Source organism: Mobula birostris, chromosome 26 (genome assembly GCF_030028105.1).
Source record: "Mobula birostris isolate sMobBir1 chromosome 26, sMobBir1.hap1, whole genome shotgun sequence".
Lineage (NCBI taxonomy): Eukaryota > Metazoa > Chordata > Chondrichthyes > Myliobatiformes > Myliobatidae > Mobula > Mobula birostris.
The window spans coordinates 34,385,298-34,405,831 of NC_092395.1; the positions used below are offsets into that span (position 1 = coordinate 34,385,298).

The following is a 20,534-nucleotide window of genomic DNA, read 5'->3' on the forward strand; positions in this document are numbered from 1 at the left end:
GTAACAATGCAAGTGGGGCTACAGAAAGGATGAACAACTGAACCATGGTATTGTGATTCAGGGAGCCATTCAAGAGGGTGGACAGAAGATGAATGCAGTTTAATTGAGGATAGTATAGTCAGGGAATAGATTCAATTTTCAGTCACAAGAATCAAGAGTCCCAAAGATTGGGTTACCTGCCTGGTCCCCAGGTTCAAGACATCTCATCTGACCTGCAGAGAAATTTGGACTGGGAGGAGGGGAAAGATCCAATTGTCGTGGTCCATAAATAGGACTGTGGATCAGGCTTTAAAACTAAATAGTGGGGGTGGGGGGGGGGAATTTTTCCACAGCTTGGAGAAGTAAAAGAGAAGGAGAGCTTACGGTAATCCCTGGAATAAATAATAAAACAAAGTCGAGAAAGAAATAAGAATTTAACTTCAGGCAACATAGAATCAAAATTGAAAAGGGTGGTGAATACAGGACTCACAGTACCATATTTGAATACACACAGTACAGTACAAGTAAGAAGTAAGATAATCTTGTAGTGCAGTCAGAAATTAGAAGGTATGATATTGTGGTGAATCTGAGTCATAGTTGAAGAAAAATCACAGCTGAGAACTTAACACTGAACGAGAACTTAACACTGAACCAAAACTACCCTGATGGGAGTAATAGATAGTACCCTGAACAGTAATCAAGATGTGCCATACAAATTACAACAGGAAGTTAAAAAAATGTAAGAAAGAGGCAATATTACGTTGGTCTTGTGAGGCTTCAAGATGCAAGTAATTGGGATTATCAGATTGGTTTTGGGACCCCATAGAAGGAATTTGTAGAATGGCCAAGAGATGGCTTTTTCAGCTTGTAATTAAGCCCACTAGGGAAAAGGAAGTTCTGGATTGGGTGTTGTGTAATAAACCAGATTTGATTAAGGAGCTTAAGGTAAACACTGACATTCAGTTTTTAATCAGCTATATCATTTGCTTCAAAATACTGTTCAATTCATTCAGTATACATCACTCAGTTATCCATTGTGCAATTGAACACATCTATCTTTCTGATATAGCTAGCCAGTTCTGCATTTTTAAAAATGTATTATTATTATGATTTGGCACTCAAGGTTTATGAACCTGTAGCTGTACTTGTTGCTTGTTAATTTCATCTGTTTTCTGCCTTTATTTTAATTCGAACATCTCTCTCCCCTTCCAAAGAATAACATGCTGTACTTCAACAGGTAGGTAGTTGCATTGTGTTTGTCTTGAAACTTCCTTGTCAGCAGTGTTATTTTTTGTATCTCCAGAAATTAATAGAAAGAAAAACATGGGAGCCTGTATATTTGTGTTTTTCCTTCCCTTTAAGTGAGGCACTCACATATGACATGGTTTCATAATGACATATGTAATTCACGTAATTCCTACATATAACCCATAGTGTATTATGTAAACAAAGAATGCTTAATCAAACTATATATTTACAATATTACTCAAATATTACTGAAATTTTGAATACACTACAGGAAGGAATTATCAAAAGTTATAAAAATCGATGTTCTTGCTGTCAGGTTGGAGGCTACCCAGAAAGAATATGAGATGTTACTCTCCAACCTGAGAGTGGCCTCATCGTGACAGTAGAAGAGGGCATGGAGCGACATGTCAGAAAGGGAATGGGAAGTCGCATTGAAATGGGAGGCCACCAGTAAAACCCATCCTTTGTGGTGGACAAAAAATAGGTGCTCAACAAAGCAGTCCCCCAATCTACATCGGGTCAGGTTGATGTACAAGAAGCTTCACCGGGAACACCTAATACAGTAGACAATACCAAAAGACTCACAGGTTAACTGTCGACTCACGTAGAAGGAATGTTCGGGACCCTGAAGGGTGGTGAGGGAGGAAGTGTAGCACTTGTTGTTCTTGCAGGGGTAAAGCACCTGGAGGGAGATCAGTAGGGAGGGATAAGTGGACAAGGGAGAGTGGCAGTGAGGGAAAGATGTGGACAAGTTAAATTGGCAATCACCAGCCAGAAGATACCTTCAAGGATGGTTTTGAACCAGACTAGTTTGCTATAATCTCTGTAAGATGAATGTTTTATAACTATAATATGTGAAGCTAATTGCCTAACATATTACCTTCTCTTATCTATTGATTTGATTAAGGAATGGATAATTACAACAGAAATCTTTTTTTAATTGAAATAGTGTGCTTCTAAAGTAGACTTTCAATTGGTAACTAAGCTGTTTTTTCTAATAATATCTGAGGCATCTGGAAGAAAGCGTTTTCTGAGTCGAAGAGCCACAGTCAGCAGGGAAACAGCCCGTTCAGCCCAATGTCCAACCTTACTGAAGATGATGGGCTAAGGTGCCGAGAATTGGACATAACTAATGGCAAAATGAATGGGAGAGTAGGTAAAAAGCAAGAAGTGGTCCTTATTAATGGAAGCTGGAGAGGAAGGAAGCTGAGGAGGCAAAGTGTTTCATGTATGTAACTGTGACAGCATTTGGAGAATCTGAGATTCCAAACAACAGATGTATTCAAAGGCTGCAAAAGAAAGCAAAGTGAATTCTGAGGTGATCTACCATTTGTGGAAGCTTCATTCAGTCAACAAGACTAGTGTCTCTATCAGAATGACAAGGGCTCTGGTTCCACTCCATCAAACCTATGTTGATGATTCAGGAAGTACCAAGAGGATTTATTACTGCTGGAGATTCTGACTTTAAGCTAAGATCTCATCTGCTCCATCAGATAGATTGATTTGATGAGCAGTATTGTTAGCCCTGGTGTCTGGGTTAATGAATATGCCTTACTTTACTTATTTATTCATTTACCAGATGTGGGCGTTGCCAGCATTTATTGGCCATCCCTAGTTGCCCTTGAGAAAGCGGTGATCAGCTGCCTTCCTGAACCACTGCAGTCCCCGAGGTGTAGGGACACCCATAGTGCTGTTAGGGAGGGATTTCCATGATCTTGACCTAGTGACAATGAAGGAATGGTGATGTTTCCAAGTCAAGGATGCTGAGTGACTTGGAGGAGGATTTCCAAGTGGTGGTGTTCCCAGGTGCCTGCTGTTCTCGTCCATCTAGATGGTAGTGGTCGTGGGTCTGGAAGGTGCTGCCTTAGGAACTTTGGTGTGTTGTTGCGGTGCTTTAACAGATTAACTCTTTGTGGGAGCTTGCTTGGATCAAATAAACTGTTGCATTTCCTACACTACAACAGCAACTTCAGGAACAGTCTGAAGTCATTATTGAAATATTGGAATTGCGACAGTTTAAATACATAGGAGGTTTGGAGTGTCCTATATAGGTTGTAAAAAGTATATAAATCAGTATCTTAGTATATAGAGAGCTTATTAACTCTGAGAGTAAGCAAGAGTGAGCTAACTATTCAATCAGGTCAGCAGCCTTTCAAAGAAACTGAAAATAGTAATTGAAAAAAATCTAATCATGGGTGGATGTAGGAAGTTAAAAAACAATGTTAATTGCTTTCCTTAATGCTGTCTAAGGAGCCTTTTATGTTTCCTGCATGCCGTGAAAATTACGTGCCGTTACAGTGGTGGGACCGAACCACCCAGCATGGATGTGGCTCCAAAAAGTGATGTTATCTCCCTCTTGAAAGCTGGACACACACAGAAGCTTGTTACCAAAGCTTCCTAGGGACAGAATTACCTCCAAGAGCAGAACTTGGTATCAGATTCAAAGATTTATCTCACGGTACCAAAATATCGTAGCAATCACTAAGAAGGATGCCCAAAAGAGGGCCTGCTCTGAAGGAAAACAGGAAGAACAAGACATCTAAAGTTAAGCACTAAAGGAGCACCATGGCAAGAGGGATGTACAGATTCTGAAGGGTTCAAGCTGTTCAAAATGTGAGTCTGCCTTCAATATACTGCCGTTGTGGGCTGTGTATTCCCACCTTTTCTGAGTACATTTCACTTGCAAGATATGCACTGCTGGAGTGGGTCCTTTCAGGTTTTCCAGCTGCAAGATGTGTCAATGTTGTCTAGTTGTTCCAAGGTGAAGGAGGCACAACTTCCGCATTTTTCAATGAGGTGAATCTAGGAAGCCAAGGAGCCACTTTGGCTTTACTATCTCACCCTAGTAAACTCCTAAAACATTTTACATTCTGCTTCTCTCCAAGCTGCCCTGCATGTTGAAAGTTTAACTCACCACACAGTCTCCTACTTTAGATATCAAAACTGTGGAAATTCTTCAGCAGTTCACCTTTCAAACAGTGGGCCCTTTTACAAACAACAGGCACTTAAAATACCAATCTGAAATCGCATAACCACAGCTTCCTGATATTTTTTTTTAATCCAACACGGAAAGATTTCACATTTAAAAAGCAGAAGCAGGTCAATCATTTCATAGGAGATGGATTTTCAAAAGATACTTGAATATGGGCTTTGTGTAGCTCTGTGGCACAGCTAACAGAGCTGCTAGCTCACAGCTCCAGTGACCCAGGTTCCAATCTGACATTCGGTGCTGCCTGTGTGGAGTTTGCATGTTCCCCCGTGGCCAAGTGGGTGCCCCTGAAGGTGCTCTGATTTCCTCTCACATCCCAAGGCAGGATGGTAGGTTAACTGGGGTAAATTTCCTCAACTATGTAATTAAGTGGCAGAATCCTGAGGGAACTGATGGGGAAAGTTAGGAGAGCAGATTACATGGAAAATTAGTGGGAATGGATTGCTCTATGAGCTGGCATAGCCTGGATAGTCGGAAACATACGTCCTAAGAAAATATATTTATTATATGGTGTGGTAAAACAAGAGCAGGTTATTATCTTGAAAGCACAATGGAAGATATAGTAGATTTCTAGCTCAAAATAGCATTGCTTTTTTGAAAAGAGAAAAATAGAAATAACTTGAATTTATGAACTGCCTTTTAGGAGATCTCAAGATGCCTGAGAGCCAGTAATACATTTTTGACATCTAATCACAACGATATAGACCTTTTACACTTAGTAAGGTTTCAGAACAGCAAGTTATACTGAGCGGCAAATCCTACAGAAAGTGGTGAATTCGGCCCGTACAGCATGGGTAAAGCCCTCCCAAGCAATGAGCACATCGACATGAAACACTGTCGTAGAAGTGCTGCACCCATTATCAAAGATCCTCACCACCCAGGCCGTGCTCTTTTCTCACTGCTGCCATCAGGTAGAAGGTACAAGGGCCTCAGCACTCGTACCACCAGGTTCAAGAACAGTTACTATCCCTCAACCATCAGGCTCTTGAACAAAAGAGGGGAACTACACTCATCTATTGAGACATTCTCACAACCAATGATCTCACTTTAAGGACTCTTTATCTTCTTATTTCATGCTCATATTATTTATTGCTCTTTATGTATAGTTGCATTTACACAGTTTGTCTTCTATGCTCTTGATCTTGTTTACAGTGACTGTTCTATAGATTTATCGAGAAAGAATCTCAAGGTTATATGTGATAACACATATATACTCTGATAATAAATTTTACTTTGAACTTTGAACTACTTGTTAATCAGCTCCAATAACTGAGAGATTGAGAGATAAGTAGAGGGCAGTAAATCTTTCTTCTTTTTGAACATTACACACATTGCTTTTGAACATTTGAACATTACGTCCATCTGAGAAAACAGAATAAAGTATCACCGGAAGCCACCCCAGACACCTTCAAAGACAGTATCCTGCCTTCTGTTTGCCGCAGCTTCTGTGCTTTGCTTGTACTGCAAGGGAACCACATGCTCTGACCATATACCCCAGCTAACCCTGTAAGCACATGTCCAATTTTCTGCAACTTAAATCAATTGCAAAAGCTGAGCAAGCTGTTGTAAAAAATGGGTAAATTTTGTTTTCGAGTCACAGTGGCTGTCATCTATTAGGGTGAGCTTGAAGTGTGATCATTCTACCTATCCATGAAGCACAATTAATGTCTGAGTCTTAGTGATGGAGTTTCTAGATGCCACTCTTTAAATTCATCTTTTCAGGAGCTGAGTATTACTGGCAAAGCCAGCATTCATTTCCCATCCCTAACTCCCCTTGGGAAAAAGTTGGTGAGCTACCTCCTTGAACAAACGAAAGGCAGTAATTCTTTCTTCCTTTTCAACATTACGTACGCGGAAGCTTTATGTCTATCTGGCAAAACAGAATAAAGTACGACCTGAAACCACCTCTGGCACCTTCAAATATAGTCGCTCCTTCTGTGACATCACAGAAGGTGCTCCTAATGTAAACGTAACTTTGCTGGATCAAATAACGACAGCACAAAAAGATCGTTACTTATCTTTCCACCCGTTTATTTCTTTGAGCTCAGCCAGCGAGTCAACTTGGACCCGACATCAGGGAAAGAACCTTTCTCATCTCCCCGGCGGTTCTACAAGTTCACTGCCCAATGTCAGAATTGTCAGAAGTTATAAGGCCACCGATACAAAAGAACAATCAGTTTGATAACCATTCCAGTCAAGTCAATGGACAACTGATAGAGAGAACAATCAGTTTGATAACTATTCCGGTCAAGTCAATGGACTATTGATACAAAGGTACAATCAATTTGTTCGACACTCCAGCCACCTTAATTAAAAAAAAGAATGTCCTACCTGGTTTGCTGGAGCCACAACTTAATTACATAATAAGAACATCCATCTAATTTGTGCTTTAATTAGGAAAGGAATGTTCTGTCTAATTTCCATCAGGTATTGCTTTTTGTCAAAACCAAAAGGTGTGAAAAGCCCAGAGACATCTGATGTGGATCTGGGCGAACTTTAATTATCTTGCTCGAAAGAAGGCAGCTGTGAGATATCACTCAAACACACTGCAGTCACAGACATTGTCAGTACTGAATCCATTATTTACAGGAATCTTGAGAATCCCCCTTTCCCTTAAACTTTATCACTACGGTGCTATTTGGTTGGGAGTTCCAGGATTCAGACTCGGTAACAGTGAAGGTACAGGGAAACATTTCCAAGTAAGGACGGGAAAATCAGCAAGTGGTGATGTTCCTGCTCCTGCTTCCCTTGTCCCCCTTGCTACTAGAAGTCATGGGTTAAGGAGACTCGCTCATTGTAAGCTACATGAGTAACTTTAGCAGGTTCTGCACATGTACCCACTGCAGTGGGGATTTAGAACATGAAAGTTTATCACAGTGGATCTGGTGTAAATTAAATGAGTTGCTTTGTCCTCAATGGTGTTGAAGTTTCACTCATTCACACAAGTGGAGAGCATTCTGTCCTCGTTTGCTTCATAGATGGTAGAAAGTGTTTGAGGCATCAGGATGTAAGTCTATTGCCCCAGGAAACCAAGCTTCTGACCCCCTCTCATACCAACACGAGACTGCTCCAATTGATTGCCCATCAATGGGAACCATCACACCGCCAGATGTTAATGTGGAGAATTGACAATGGTCATGCCATTGAATCTCAAGGGTAACCTTCTTCTGTTAGACATCATTGCCTAGTAGCTTGTGACATCTAGGGCCTCACGTTGGCCTATGCCAGACATAATGTCAAACTGCATGCTGATAGATTGCTACATTCACTGAGGATATAAGTGTACACTGCACAATGCACCTTACCACACAATGGGAGAAGGGTCATTAATGAACTGGCTGACTTGGACACTGTTCTGAGGAACTCTGATGCCCTTAGACTGGAATATTCTGCCAACAAACACAACCATCTTCCTCTATGAGGCAGGACCCCAACCATTAGAGCATTTTCTCCTTCTGACCTCCTCACCAATAATGGTGCTAGTTCACTTTTCCTGGCCAACTGTCCTTTCCCTTGGTCTAAATACACCACTGTGTAACTGGGTGTTGGACAAACTTCAGATAGTCAGGGTGTACAACCACACCTCCCTCTCTATCATCCTCAGAATGTATGCCCCAACAGAGCTGTGTGTTGACCCAGTTGGTGGATACTCTGTTCACTCATAACTCCAGGAGGAGAAGATGGCGACGCGATGCAGCACGCGCGGCCTCTCTGGTGAATGATATCGGTATTTGTCAAGTAGGATGCCGTGCACAATCCTGATTTGATGGAGACAGACGTGAGAAGCACAGAGGAACATCTGGAGAAACTTCTGAAATGCCCGCTTCGCTGCCGCTGCTACTGTGCGATCGAGAATCTCCGGAGGGGAAGGTCCCGAATCCTCGGCTTTGCCTGCTGCTTGGCAGCCGGGGTCGAAGCGCTCGGCAGAGATGGTGCTCAGTGCTTGGTGTTGGAGGGCTGGTCAGAGGGTCAAAGTTTTTGGACGGACTCAAGAGTGGGCTGTGGTCGGGTGATTCCAGGGTGCTGCATCGGCAAGTTTGCGGCGCTGGAGGCTCATGGCAGGGAGAGTTTTCTTCCTTCTACCGTCTGCGTGAGATGATGGGACTTTCGAGACTTTGAGACTTTTTTTTCCCCGTGCCCATGGTCTGTGGACTGTTCTTTATCAAATTACAGTATTGCTTTGCACTGTTGTTAACTATATGTTATAATTATGTGGTTTTTGTCAGTTTTTTAGTCTTGGTCTGTCTTGTGTTTCTGTGATATCATACTGGAGGAACATTGTATCATTTCTTAATGCATGGATTACTAAATGACAATAAACGAGGTCTGCGCGTCCTCATAATCTAATCTATAATAATCGAACAGCATGACCAAACACCCAAGTAATCACATTGTCAAGTTTGCCGATGACACACCTGTGGTTGGGCTCGTCACCAACAACAATCAGACGGCAGGTTAGAAGAGCTCAGGAACAGGTTCCAGGCAGATAACCTCCTCGTCAATGTCAACAACCCAAAGGAGATGGATATCGACTTCAGGAGAACTTGCACTGTCCACAACCTTCTTTATATCAGCAGCACAGCAGTGGAAACTGTGAGCAGCTTCAAACTCCTGGGAGTGCACATCTTGCACAACTTCTCAAGGTTCCAGAACGCTTTCTACAGAAACAAGAAAGCTCACCAATGCCCCTACTTTCTGAAGAGAGTTGGTCTATGCACATCTATACTCATTCTGCAGATGCACAGTAGAGAGCATCCTAACAAGCGGCATCACCGCGTGGTACAGAAACTGCACAATGGCAAACAGGGAGGCTCTACAATGGGTAGTCAAAACAGCCCAATGCATCACCAGCACTAGCCTACACGCTATGAAGGACATATATACAGGAAGTACTGGAAAAGGGCCAGGAACGTCATTAGGGATCCCTGCTCATGCACTGTTTGTCCCACTCCCATCAAGGAGGATGCTACATAGCATCCACGCCAGGACCACCAGACTCAAAAACAGCCACTTTCCCCAAGCAGAATGGCTGATCAACACCTCCACCCACTATCTCATCCCTCCACAACTCGACCACCACTAATTCATCATTTTACTGTCAGTCACATTATGCACAGACACTCCTGGGCCTAGGGTCACCTTATGGGCATATATTCAATCTATGTATATAAGCAATCTTTTTTTAATATTTATTGCATTGTTTTTATCATTATGCTTTTTATCTTATCGGTTTTTTTTGCGCAGAGTGACAATTATTTTGTTCTCCTTTAAACGTGTGTACTGGAAACGACACGAAACAATCTTGAATCAGGTCTCTTCGATAGCACACTCAGTGAAGTTTTGCTTTAATGTCAGTGCAGTCACTCCCCATGGTCTGTTTGCAGCCATGGGGTTAGTCACCCAGAACGGACATGGTTGGCAGATTATTGGTAAGAAAATGCACTTTATTGCATTGTTGATGATACCTTCCATCACGTTTGGTAAATGAGAGTCTACTAATTAGACAGTATTTAGTCAAGCTGATACAGTGTTGAAACTTTAATAAGACAACTTGGCTGGAGGGACAACTAGTTCCTGATCATTCTACTTCAGTCCCACATTTGAGATGTTGTCTGGAATCACAGTTTTTGCTGCATCTCAAGAGGAAGCAGTGATGAAGTATTTATTCTGCACTTCTAGCTGAACATGGCTGCTGTTTTGCTGTTATATACTGCGCTCTGCCACCATGTAACCACAACAGCCTGGCAAAAGTCACAACTAATTGCCGAGCGCTGGTCTTCAGTACCGCAGATGGGCTGTATCCAGAGCTCTCAGCCTGTCCTTATCTCACATGGCTGAGACTGACCTCTGTGATGGAGAGAATTGCAGGAGGAAGCAGAAATTAATCAGCTTCTTTGGCATTTCTGGTTTACACGGTTGCAAACACTTCGCTCTTGATGGTAGCACCACTATTGTTGAAGGTGTTAGCTGTTTACTTGTCCACCACACTCCTGGACTGAGGAGCATTGATCTGCTCCATTTTTTGCAACAGCTCTGCCTATAACGTGCAGCTTTTGCTGATGAGCATCCATGTACATCAGGGCTGCAGCTTTATGAGAACGGTGCCTCATTAGTTAAGGGGTCCTGGTGCTATCCATCTGCACTCGTCATTGATCAAGGACTGATTCCCTGGCTTGAAACACACAGCAGACTGAGGGCTACACTGAGCCAAAAGGTCACAAGTTGTGGTGGAGAACATTTCTGCTGCTGGCGATGAATCATAGCACTTCAAGGTGTCCAGTTTTAACCTGTTCTGAATCTGTGTCATGTAGCACAGTAACCGTGACTCACAGTATGATAAGAAGCTGGGACTTTGTCATCTCAAGGACTGCGTGGTTACTTCTACCCTTGTAGAGCGGACATACTTTCCACAGGTGGGCTGATGAGTAAAAGATGAAGCTGATTTTTCCTCGTGGCGATTTGCTCACTGTCTGCTTTAGACCCAACTCTTGGTTAATGAGGAATGCTGAAAGACAGCACTAGGGCCCAGTCTGGCAGCAATGTCTTTCAGAAATCAGGCACCTCTACTCAGAGCTCTACCTATGCCTGTTATACACCTCTATCTCGTCCTCCTTTGCTCCAAAGAGAAAAGCCCAAGATTGCTCAGTATTTCCTTGAAAGATATGCTCTCTAATCCAGGCAGCATCCTGATGAATCTTCTCTGCACCCTCAGAGGAAAGGTGAGATAGGGGTCAATGGTTGATCATGGAGGAGCAACGGACTGGTACTCTTATTCGAAGCAGAGCTGGCAAGGTATATCACATACTGGGTTAACCATCACACATTGGTGGAAGGGGGCAGGCCATGATACCCCAGTGCGGTCACCAATCACAGTGTGGATTCCAAGCTTTGAGAGTCACACTGCACAACTCTAAGGAGCAGAACTGTCATCTTTGCATGGCTATTTTTGATCATCAGTTGGGAAGGAATGTGAAACGCCTCCTCAATTTCAACTGCCCACAGAAGTTCATCAGCCAATCTCAATGAAGGCTGGTTTTATACAAGGATGTCTTTGCCCCCATACTTTTCTTAGACTTTGACATCATAATGTAATGCCTCACCTACAAACAACCTCCTGTAATCTTCAGAGCTAATGGGAAGCTTCAGAGCTAATGGGAAGCTATGCTCCACTCCCAAGCTCACTTGAATATCAGGATGCCAGAATGCGGGCTCTTGGTTTTTCTTCATGTTTTGATACTGAAATCCAATTCATCACCTCAAGTATATGAGAGTATAGGCATTACACCCAACACCTATAAGACAATGGTTCCCTCCCAGCATGCCCCTTCTATATCAGACTGCCTTCAGACAATAGAAGTGCATGGCAAGATCCTGGAAAATGTGGACCATTTCCTACCTCTCAGCTAAGGTGGACACTCAATAAGACGCCTGTTATAGGAGTCATACTGGACACACTGGAGGCTGTGGTAGAACAAGGAAACCTATTTGAATATCCTGGCAATTCCAGACAATGTTTCTCACCCTCTGCATGTCACTTTGGCTGAGCAGTGGAGCACTTTTAGTCATAGACTAAGACAACTGCGCTATATAGGGTCATTTTTACCCTCGGCCATTAGGCTCTATAATGAGTCAACCTATAGCCAGGGAAGTGATGACCCCCTCCTGTTAGACTGTTTGTGGTAACTTATTTTTTTATTTTTTCTACGTCTCTCCGAATATTTATGTCTGTGCGTTTGCAATGCTACTGTCCCACTGTAATTTACTTTGGGATCAATAAAGTATCTATCTTACCTATCAAATGAAATTGTTGCCAGTAATGAATATTGCCTTCAATGTATTAACTCAACTGTGATCAATTGAGGCAAAGACTATTTGAAGATCAAGACCTCAGACTTGGTAAAATCTCATTGCCCAGTGGGCAGCAGTGATCTCTGTCCTACATGTTCCTGAACTGGAGAGATACCACCACTGTCTATGCAGGATCCTTCAAATTCACCAGAAGGAGAAATGATCCAACATCAGCATCTGCTCCCAGGAGAACACATCCATTGCTAACATTAAATCAGTTTTCCTTCCAGTGAATTTGCAGGATTCTGCATAGACAGTGGTGGTTTCTTTCTAGTTCTAAAGACTTTGTCAGCCATAGCATTCGCATGCTCACGCCAGGCTCCCACAATAGACACGTTATTTTGAGCTCTGCGATGGGAAAATACGGGTGGGCAGAGCAAAAGATTCAAGCATGCGCTAAAAGCCTCTCTGAGGAAATGAACCTTCCCCTCGGCTGCTGCGAATCTCTGACCCACGAGCTCTCAGGATGCTGTTGGGAACCCTGAAGTCATGCATTAGGAGCCTACAGAAGCTTTGTGTAAATGCTGGAAGCAGCATAGCAGTTCAGACATCATCTCTTCAGCTGTCCCATTAGGTACAGCCTGTTCCTTATATGGACAAGACCACAGTTCTCACAGTGGCCTCACCAACCACCTCAGAACCAACAAAACCAGAATGGAAACAAATCACTCCTCAATCTCAAGAGACTACGGTTGAAGAAGACTTTGAATCTAACAAACATGCTTGCATAAGCACCACAGATCTCTTTAGCAACAAGAAATTCTACGCAACAATGGTGAGGAAGTAGACTTGAGATACAGGATCAATTACAATCTTACTAAGCACTGAGATTTGAAGAGACACATGATTTTCTTATGGTCTCATGCAGAACGATTGAATGGACAAAGCTTCCAAATAATGCTTTCGATCAGATGATCAGAAATCACAAGTAAATTGATACTTTGACAGAGGAGATCAAGCTTTGGTGAAATGTTATCAGACTAGATCTCAAAGCTCTGTGAAATTTGAAGCTGGTCTAACAATTTTCCTGATAATTGATTGAGGTTGGATAAGCTGGGTTCTGGCAGGCTACCCGTCCAACTCTCTCTGAATAGGGTGCTATGTGCAGAGTGACCCTACAGTTGTGTAGAGAGGAAAGAGGTGGGGAATTCCTCAGCGTAAAATGGAAGTATGTCTATAGAGCACCGTTGTGGATCCAGATTTATATTTGACGGTACTTCCAAATGATTCATCCTTAGTTAGGTAGATTGTCAGGATATCAAAGTAGAGACACGAGAACATGGAACATAAGAAAATAGGAGCAGTAGGCTACTTGGCCCCTCAATCCTGTCCCAGCATTCAATACGATCATGGCCGATCTGCTTCTGTGCTCCTTCCCCACAGCCCTCAAGTCCCTGATTTTTCAAAAATATATTGACTCCCACTTTAAAGATACCCAGTGATGCCGGCTTCACAACCCTCCAGGACAGAGTGTTCCCGAGAAGCACTAGCTTCTGCACAGAGTTACTATGCTCCTCAGTTTGAAATGGCTGCCTCCGAATCCTGTATCTATGTCCCTCCTAGTAGAGGAAACAAAAGTCATTTTCTAATTCAGGAAAATCAAGTCCTACTAAACTACGTCACTTTAAAGGTCAGACTATACAAATAGGTAAACATTAGGGATAATAGTCCATGAAACAATTGTAGAAATATCAAATAACAGGAAGATGTAGAAACTCAGATATTTGGATTTCATAAGCAATACTTTTCTAATTTTCCATCCCTTGCTTATATTACCTGATATTGTTCCTTCATTTGTACATTGTGCAGATTACCTGATTGTCACACTTCCTCAAATATTGCATTGATTTATCTCTGGAGTTTTTCACCTTCATTGCTCTACTCTCCTCCAATAACATTAGACTTCTAAAATTCTCAGAGTGGCTAATCCGAATTCACCACCGACTGACATGGTTACCACGTGTAATAATATCTTCATTCATAGAGTCTAGGTCTCATAACAAAATAACCTATTATTTGAGGCAGCTAAAGGAAATGACAATACAGAGACATCGGTACATGGATAGCACGAGAATACTGAAGAAAAGTATAATGTAAAAAAAAAGCCAAGGGTCAGCTTATGTGGGAAGGTGAAACATGATGATGATAGGACATGCTGACTACAGAATGCAAGCCTTCACAAAGAACACAAAAAAGGCTGCACGATTCTTTCAATCTGACCATTTGGGAATCTCCTTCCTATCATTGGGCACTCACCTCATTGGACTGGACTGTGCAGAATTAGATGACTACAGGAACAGACATAATCACACAGTATCAGGAGTTTTATTGTTCAAGTGTCACGTTGCAAGAATTTGCTGTTACAGTATTTGTCCTTTGGAAATAGACTATCAGGACATTCTCTCATTAGTACTAAAGCTATACATGAGCGACCATCTGAAGAAAACAGACATAACATCAAGTCAAACTGTAAAATGCAATTTATCTAATGAGTTATTGCATAGTACTGTAGTAATCTTACGTATTGCACTATACTGCTACCACACACACAAAAAAAACAAATTTCATGACATATGTGAGTAATGATAAGCCTGATTCTGATTTTGTGGGCTGAGAGGGGATCATGGTTGGGAAAAGGGGAAGCAAGAGAGGAAGGAGTGGGAAGCACCAGAGAGACATTCTGTAATGACCAATAAACCATATACTTGGAATCAAATGATCTTGCCTGGTGTCTCAGGCTGGGTGTGTCTGCACCCATGCCACCCTCACCCCTGGCCCTCCTCCTCTGCCATCTGTCCCACACCTTCCCACAGCACCCCATCCTTAGGCAGATATACATACAGTGTGTGCCTAAGACTTGCACAGGACTGTAAAAGTTCCTGAACTACCATGCAATTCATTGCTATCCTGCACTGCCAGATTACTGGAGATATTTAATGGTGGCTCCAATTGTTGTCCTCTTCATTGTCAGCAGAACCTGGCTTTGTACATCCAGGGCTACACTGTGAGAAAGCCACATCACTAGAAGTGCCAACTTTGGTTTGAGACATTAAACCAAGCATTTGCCTGCCACCCTGGGAAAGACCCATGGTACTATTTTGAAGAAGGTGCAAAGGAGCTTTCCCTCAAGTCTTAGCTTACATTTATTCTTCACTATTTTAACACCATCCATCCTCAGTCTTTATTTCACCGCTCCTTTTGAGCGGACTCTGCCAAATGGCCTTCACTGGAAAATAACATTCTAAATCTTCCAAAGATGGGTCACAAATGCCACATGAATCTAGATTTCCTCCTTTCAACAAATGTACATGTAGGTTTGGTATCTGGGATGAAGAGGGGGCATATCCTTGCAAGGTTCAGAGAAGGGGGATAGGTGTCAGAGGAATTGATGCACAGTAGCAGATTTACACTGCTGATAGCTTTAGACTACTGCTCTGGTTGCAAGTCCTTTGGCATGCTTGAATTTGTAGAAGGAAGTAACCGTGAAAAGCAACTGCAAAGAATATCTCTCTCTTGTGGCTTCCTACACAGAAAGGCATTGGGGTTGTTTTAGCTGTTCTTTAGCACAGTATATCTATTTGAATTTAAAGATAAATAACAGCACTCACAGGCTTAGATCAGAGTCGGTGGATTTTGGATTCTGGATTCCTGCAGCGATGTGGTCAGTTTCCTCACATTTCACTCCAGCAGCCTGCAAACCTCCTGCTAATCCATCTCAGCTTAATTTACTCAAATTAGAAGAGAGTTCTGTTACAAAGCAGGAAGTGCTTAAGAGCAGACAGAATGAGCACATGATTGATATACATGCGCAAACTCATAGGGCACAGAAGAAAAGCACTTTTGTTCTGACACAGCCTGCTGTCCATATTTCATACATTCCATTCATTAGGCTCAGGATATTTTCTATCCCTGATCAGCCCATCTACAACTCCAGTTGCACTCAGTCATTTGCAACTTAGTTGAAGCTTTTCTTATTCTTGATGGAGACTACATATTTCCAACTTAGAATATAGAAAAACTTAAAGAAATTGAATTGTCCCATCTGGTTTGTCCCTCCATAAAGAGGCCATACTGTCTCCAACACAACGTCCATTATTTTTAAAATAAATTGCAAGTCTCCTGTTTCCACTCAGAATTCCAACCTACACGCTGTTCACTATCTGGAGAATATCCTAACCTCGATCCTGGACATGCGTTCTGCCAATTTCAATGTATTGCATTCATTTGATTATTATACTTTGTTTTGAAGAAATGCTTCACGTCTATACCTTACTTTATACTTCATATTTTATTGTCGGCAAACAATTGATACTGGAATGTACAACCATCACAGCGATATTTGATTCTGCACTTCCCGCTCCCTGGATTACAAATAGTAAATATTAAAAATAGTAAAAATTAGTAAATATAAAAATTTAAATTATAAATCATAAATAGAAAATAGAAAAATGGAAAGTAAGGTAGTGCAAAAAAACTGAGAGGCAGGTCCGGATATTTGGAGGGTACAGCCCAGATCCGGGTCAGGATCCGTTCAGCAGTCTTATCACAGTTGGAAAGAAGTTGTTCCCAAACTGTGATAAAAGTTTAGTTTATATAGCTAGGGAGCTTAAGACTTTTGTACAGTACTGTAGTAATCTTATATATACTTCTGTCACACAAAAAAAAATCATGACATACGTAAATGGTGACAAACCTGATTTTGATATGTGTCTCTATTGTGAAGTGAAAGTGGGAAGGAGGCAAGGAGAGGGGAATCATGGTTGGGAAAAAGGAGAGGGAAGAGTAGAGGGAGTGGGAAGCATCAGAGAGACATTCTGTAATGATCAATAAACCAATTGTTTGGAATCAAATGATCTTGCCTGTTGTCTCAGGGCTGGGTGCATCTGCATCTGCACCCACACCACACCACGCCCTGGCACTCCTTCTCTACCACCTGTCCCGCACCCCTCCCACGGTGCTCTATCCTTGCTATACCAAGCATCTTTTGCTCCTGATAGGTTTACAAACTTGCTCTCCACTCCACGTTGACAAATACAGCACTGTGCAAATGTCTTAAGCACCCTAGCAATATATGCACCTTAGATTTTTGTACAGTACTATTTGTTTTCCGTATCTCATACCCTACAAATAGAAAAGTTGCCAGAACATTAACTTACGATATTTTCTGCATTAATTTCAAAGCATTGCACTTAGAAAGAAGAAATAAATAGGCAGGGTTGAAGGAGACCAAGGTTGATTAGTAGTCAGTGGAGGTCATGATGAAATGAAACTGTGGTCTCATAAGATCATATCTTTAGTACTATATTCACTTCTGCTTACTAAGTTTCTTAATGGTTAGTATGGATTCAATAAGCTGAATGGTCTGTCTCCAAATTGTATGTCTATATGACTCTATAAAAATGGCAATCAGCATCAAGACTCCATTATCAAGTGTCTTGTTATTCAAGAAGGTTGGAAAAACCTGCATTTGCAGCATTGAATTTAGGTGACTTTGTGAAGATACTACAATGTACCAAAAAGTAACTCTTGCTAAAATAAAGGAGTAGATCAAAGACTCACAATTTCTAACTGGTAATAAGGTTTGATACGAAGTTTGATTTGCACATGATTAATTACTTTTCTTTAAGTACAGGACCACATGCAGAGGATCCAAGCTGAAGCTAGCTGCTTCCCAACTAATAACATATTGTTCAGGAAATGAGTGCGGCACTGGTAAACCAAAGCTCCTGAGGGATATCAAACCAAAGGACTGGCATGATAGAAATATCATCATTAAGAACATTATTCTTTTTGGTTCTGCAGATCAAATTTTATCTGTGTGAAGTTATTAAAAAATTCGAGGAGCCAAATGTAGAAACATAAAATATATGAATATTTCTCAAGACTTTTCTGCTGACTGCTGCAACTTTCAGTAGAAACACAAATTACACATGTAAATTGGTTCCCCCAAACTTTTTCCAGGAAAATTCCAAGAAGTTGAAACAATGTAGAAACAAAAGACTTTTAATTCCCAACTCACATAGGTCTAACAATGCACACTGAAGTTACCAGGTCTAGGTACAGTAGCGAATCTATAAATAAAGGATTCCTTCCAAACAAATAATATGATTCACTTGATTACATCCACTGCAAATCACACCTAAAGTCTTTATAGTGATGGAAATGATTGTACGCATGTTGAATATAAGTTCAGTAAAGAGGCTTCAGAAGTTGTAAGTTTTACTTTGGACAAGAGAATACTTAAGGTCAGCTAAATGAAGTTTTCAAAATTCTGAAGCAACTGGTAGTCCAGGAAAATTAACCTCCATTGTAAAATATAAACAAAGTAGTGAATTTTGAACTGAGGACAAAGGAGTAAAATGTCTTAATCAGAAGGGTAAACAGAACATGCTGAAATTATTGAGCAGGTCAGAGGAGCAAATGGAGGTTCATGACACTTCAGCAGAACTGGAAATGTTAAGGAATAAATAGTTTCTATAAAGTTGGAAAAGAATATTTGAGATGGACAGTGGTTTAATTGGGTGGTGTGGTGGAGATGCATCTCTACTAAAGGAGATGTAAAGTGCGCCTTCCCTCCGCTAGCCTGCAGGTCGCCCTCAGAAAAGGTGTAGCACTGGCTTCGACTCCCGATCAGGGTCACGTGAAGCCATGGGATGGTCATATGAGCATCTGGTGCACATCACAAGTTCTGGTAATGCAACCACTGACGTCAGGCAGACAATCTCTGAAGAGTATTGATAATAGCTGGGGTCGCCTGTCTTGTAAAGACACTGCCCATAAGAAAGCACTGGCAAACCACTTTGGTGGAAAATTTGCCAAGAACGATCATGGTTATGGAACCATGATCACCCACATCATAGGATACAGCACATGATGACTGACTGTAAAAGCTTTTATAGATATGTAAAAAGGAAAAGACTGGTAAAGACAAATGTAGGTCCCCTACAGACAGAAACAGGTGAATTGATTATGGGGAGCAAGGACATGACAGACCATTTTAATAATTACTTTGGTTCTGTCTTCACTAAGGAAGACATAAATAATCTTCCAGAAATAGTAGGGGACAGAGGGTCCAGTGAGATGGAGGAACTGAGCGAAATACATGTTAGTAGGGAAGTGGTATTAGGTAAATTGAAGAGATTAAAGGCAGATAAATCCCCAGGGCCAGATGGTCTGCATCCCAGAGTGCTTAAGGAAGTAGCCCAAGAAATAGTGGATGCATTAGTGATAATTTTTCAAAACTCGTTAGATTCTGGACTAGTTCCTGAGGATTGGAGGGTGGCTAATGTAACCCCACTTTTTAAAAAAGGAGGGAGAGAGAAATCGGGGAATTATAGACCGGTTAGCCTAACGTCGGTGGTGGGGAAACTGCTGGAGTCAGTTATCAAAGATGTGATAAACAGCACATTTGGAAAGCGGTGAAATCATCGGACAAAGTCAGCATGGATTTGTGAAAGGAAAATCATGTCTGACGAATCCCATAGAATTTTTTGAGGATGTAACTAGTAGAGTGGATAGGGGAGAATCAGTGGATGTGGTATATTTGGATTTTCAAAAGGCTTTTGACAAGGTCCCACACAGGAGATTAGTGTGCAAACTTAAAGCACACGGTATTGGGGGTAAGGTATTGATGTGGATAGAGAATTGGTTAGCAGACAGGAAGCAAAGAGTGGGAATAAACGGGACCTTTTCAGAATGGCAGGCAGTGACTAGTGGGGTACCGCAAGGCTCAGTGCTGTGACCCCAGTTGTTTACAATATATATTAATGACTTGGATGAGGGAATTAAATGCAGCATCTCCAAGTTTGCGGATGACATGAAGCTGGGTGGCAGTGTTAGCTGTGAGGAGGATGCTAAGAGGATGCAGAGTGACTTGGATAGGTTGGGTGAGTGGGCAAATTCATGGCAGATGCAATTTAATGTGGATAAATGTGAAGTTATCCACTTTGGTGGCAAAAATAGGAAAACAGATTATTATCTGAATGGTGGCCGATTAGGAAAAGGGGAGGTGCAACGAGACCTGGGTGTCATTATACACCAGTCATTGAAAGTGGGCATGCAGGTACAGCAGGCGGTGAAAAAGGCAAATGGTCTGCTGGCATTTATAGCGGGAGGATTCGAGTACAGGAGCAGGGAGGTCCTACTGCAGTTGTACAAGGCCTTGGTGAGACCACACCTGGAGTATTGTGTGCAGTTTTGGTCCCCTAATCTGAGGAAAGACATCCTTGCCATAGAGGGAGTACAAAGAAGGTTCACCAGATTGATTCCTGGGATGGCAGGACTTTCATATGAAGAAAGACTGGATGAACTGGGCTTGTACTCATTGGAATTTAGAAGATTGAGGGGGGATCTGATTGAAACGTCTAAAATCCTAAAGGGATTGGACAGGCTAGATGCAGGAAGATTGTTCCCGATGTTGGGGAAGTCCAGAACGAGGGGTCACAGTTTGAGGATAAAGGGGAAGCCCTTT

The 20,534-nt window shown here is 41.9% G+C and overlaps 1 protein-coding gene across 2 annotated transcripts in view; it reads right to left on the reverse strand.

Moving 5' to 3' along the window:
- The window catches only part of matk (megakaryocyte-associated tyrosine kinase), an 81,952-nt gene that overhangs the window by 43,965 nt on the left and 17,453 nt on the right, over positions 1–20,534 (reverse strand). Inside the window, exon 1 of one of the 2 annotated variants that reach the window (XM_072244634.1) lies at positions 15,673–15,792. The exons of the other annotated variant lie outside the window; for it this stretch is intronic. The gene's annotated coding sequence lies outside the window, so the exon portion shown is untranslated. Of the gene's footprint in view, positions 1–15,672; positions 15,793–20,534 lie in introns of those variants that run through there. 2 annotated transcript variants of the gene reach the window in all.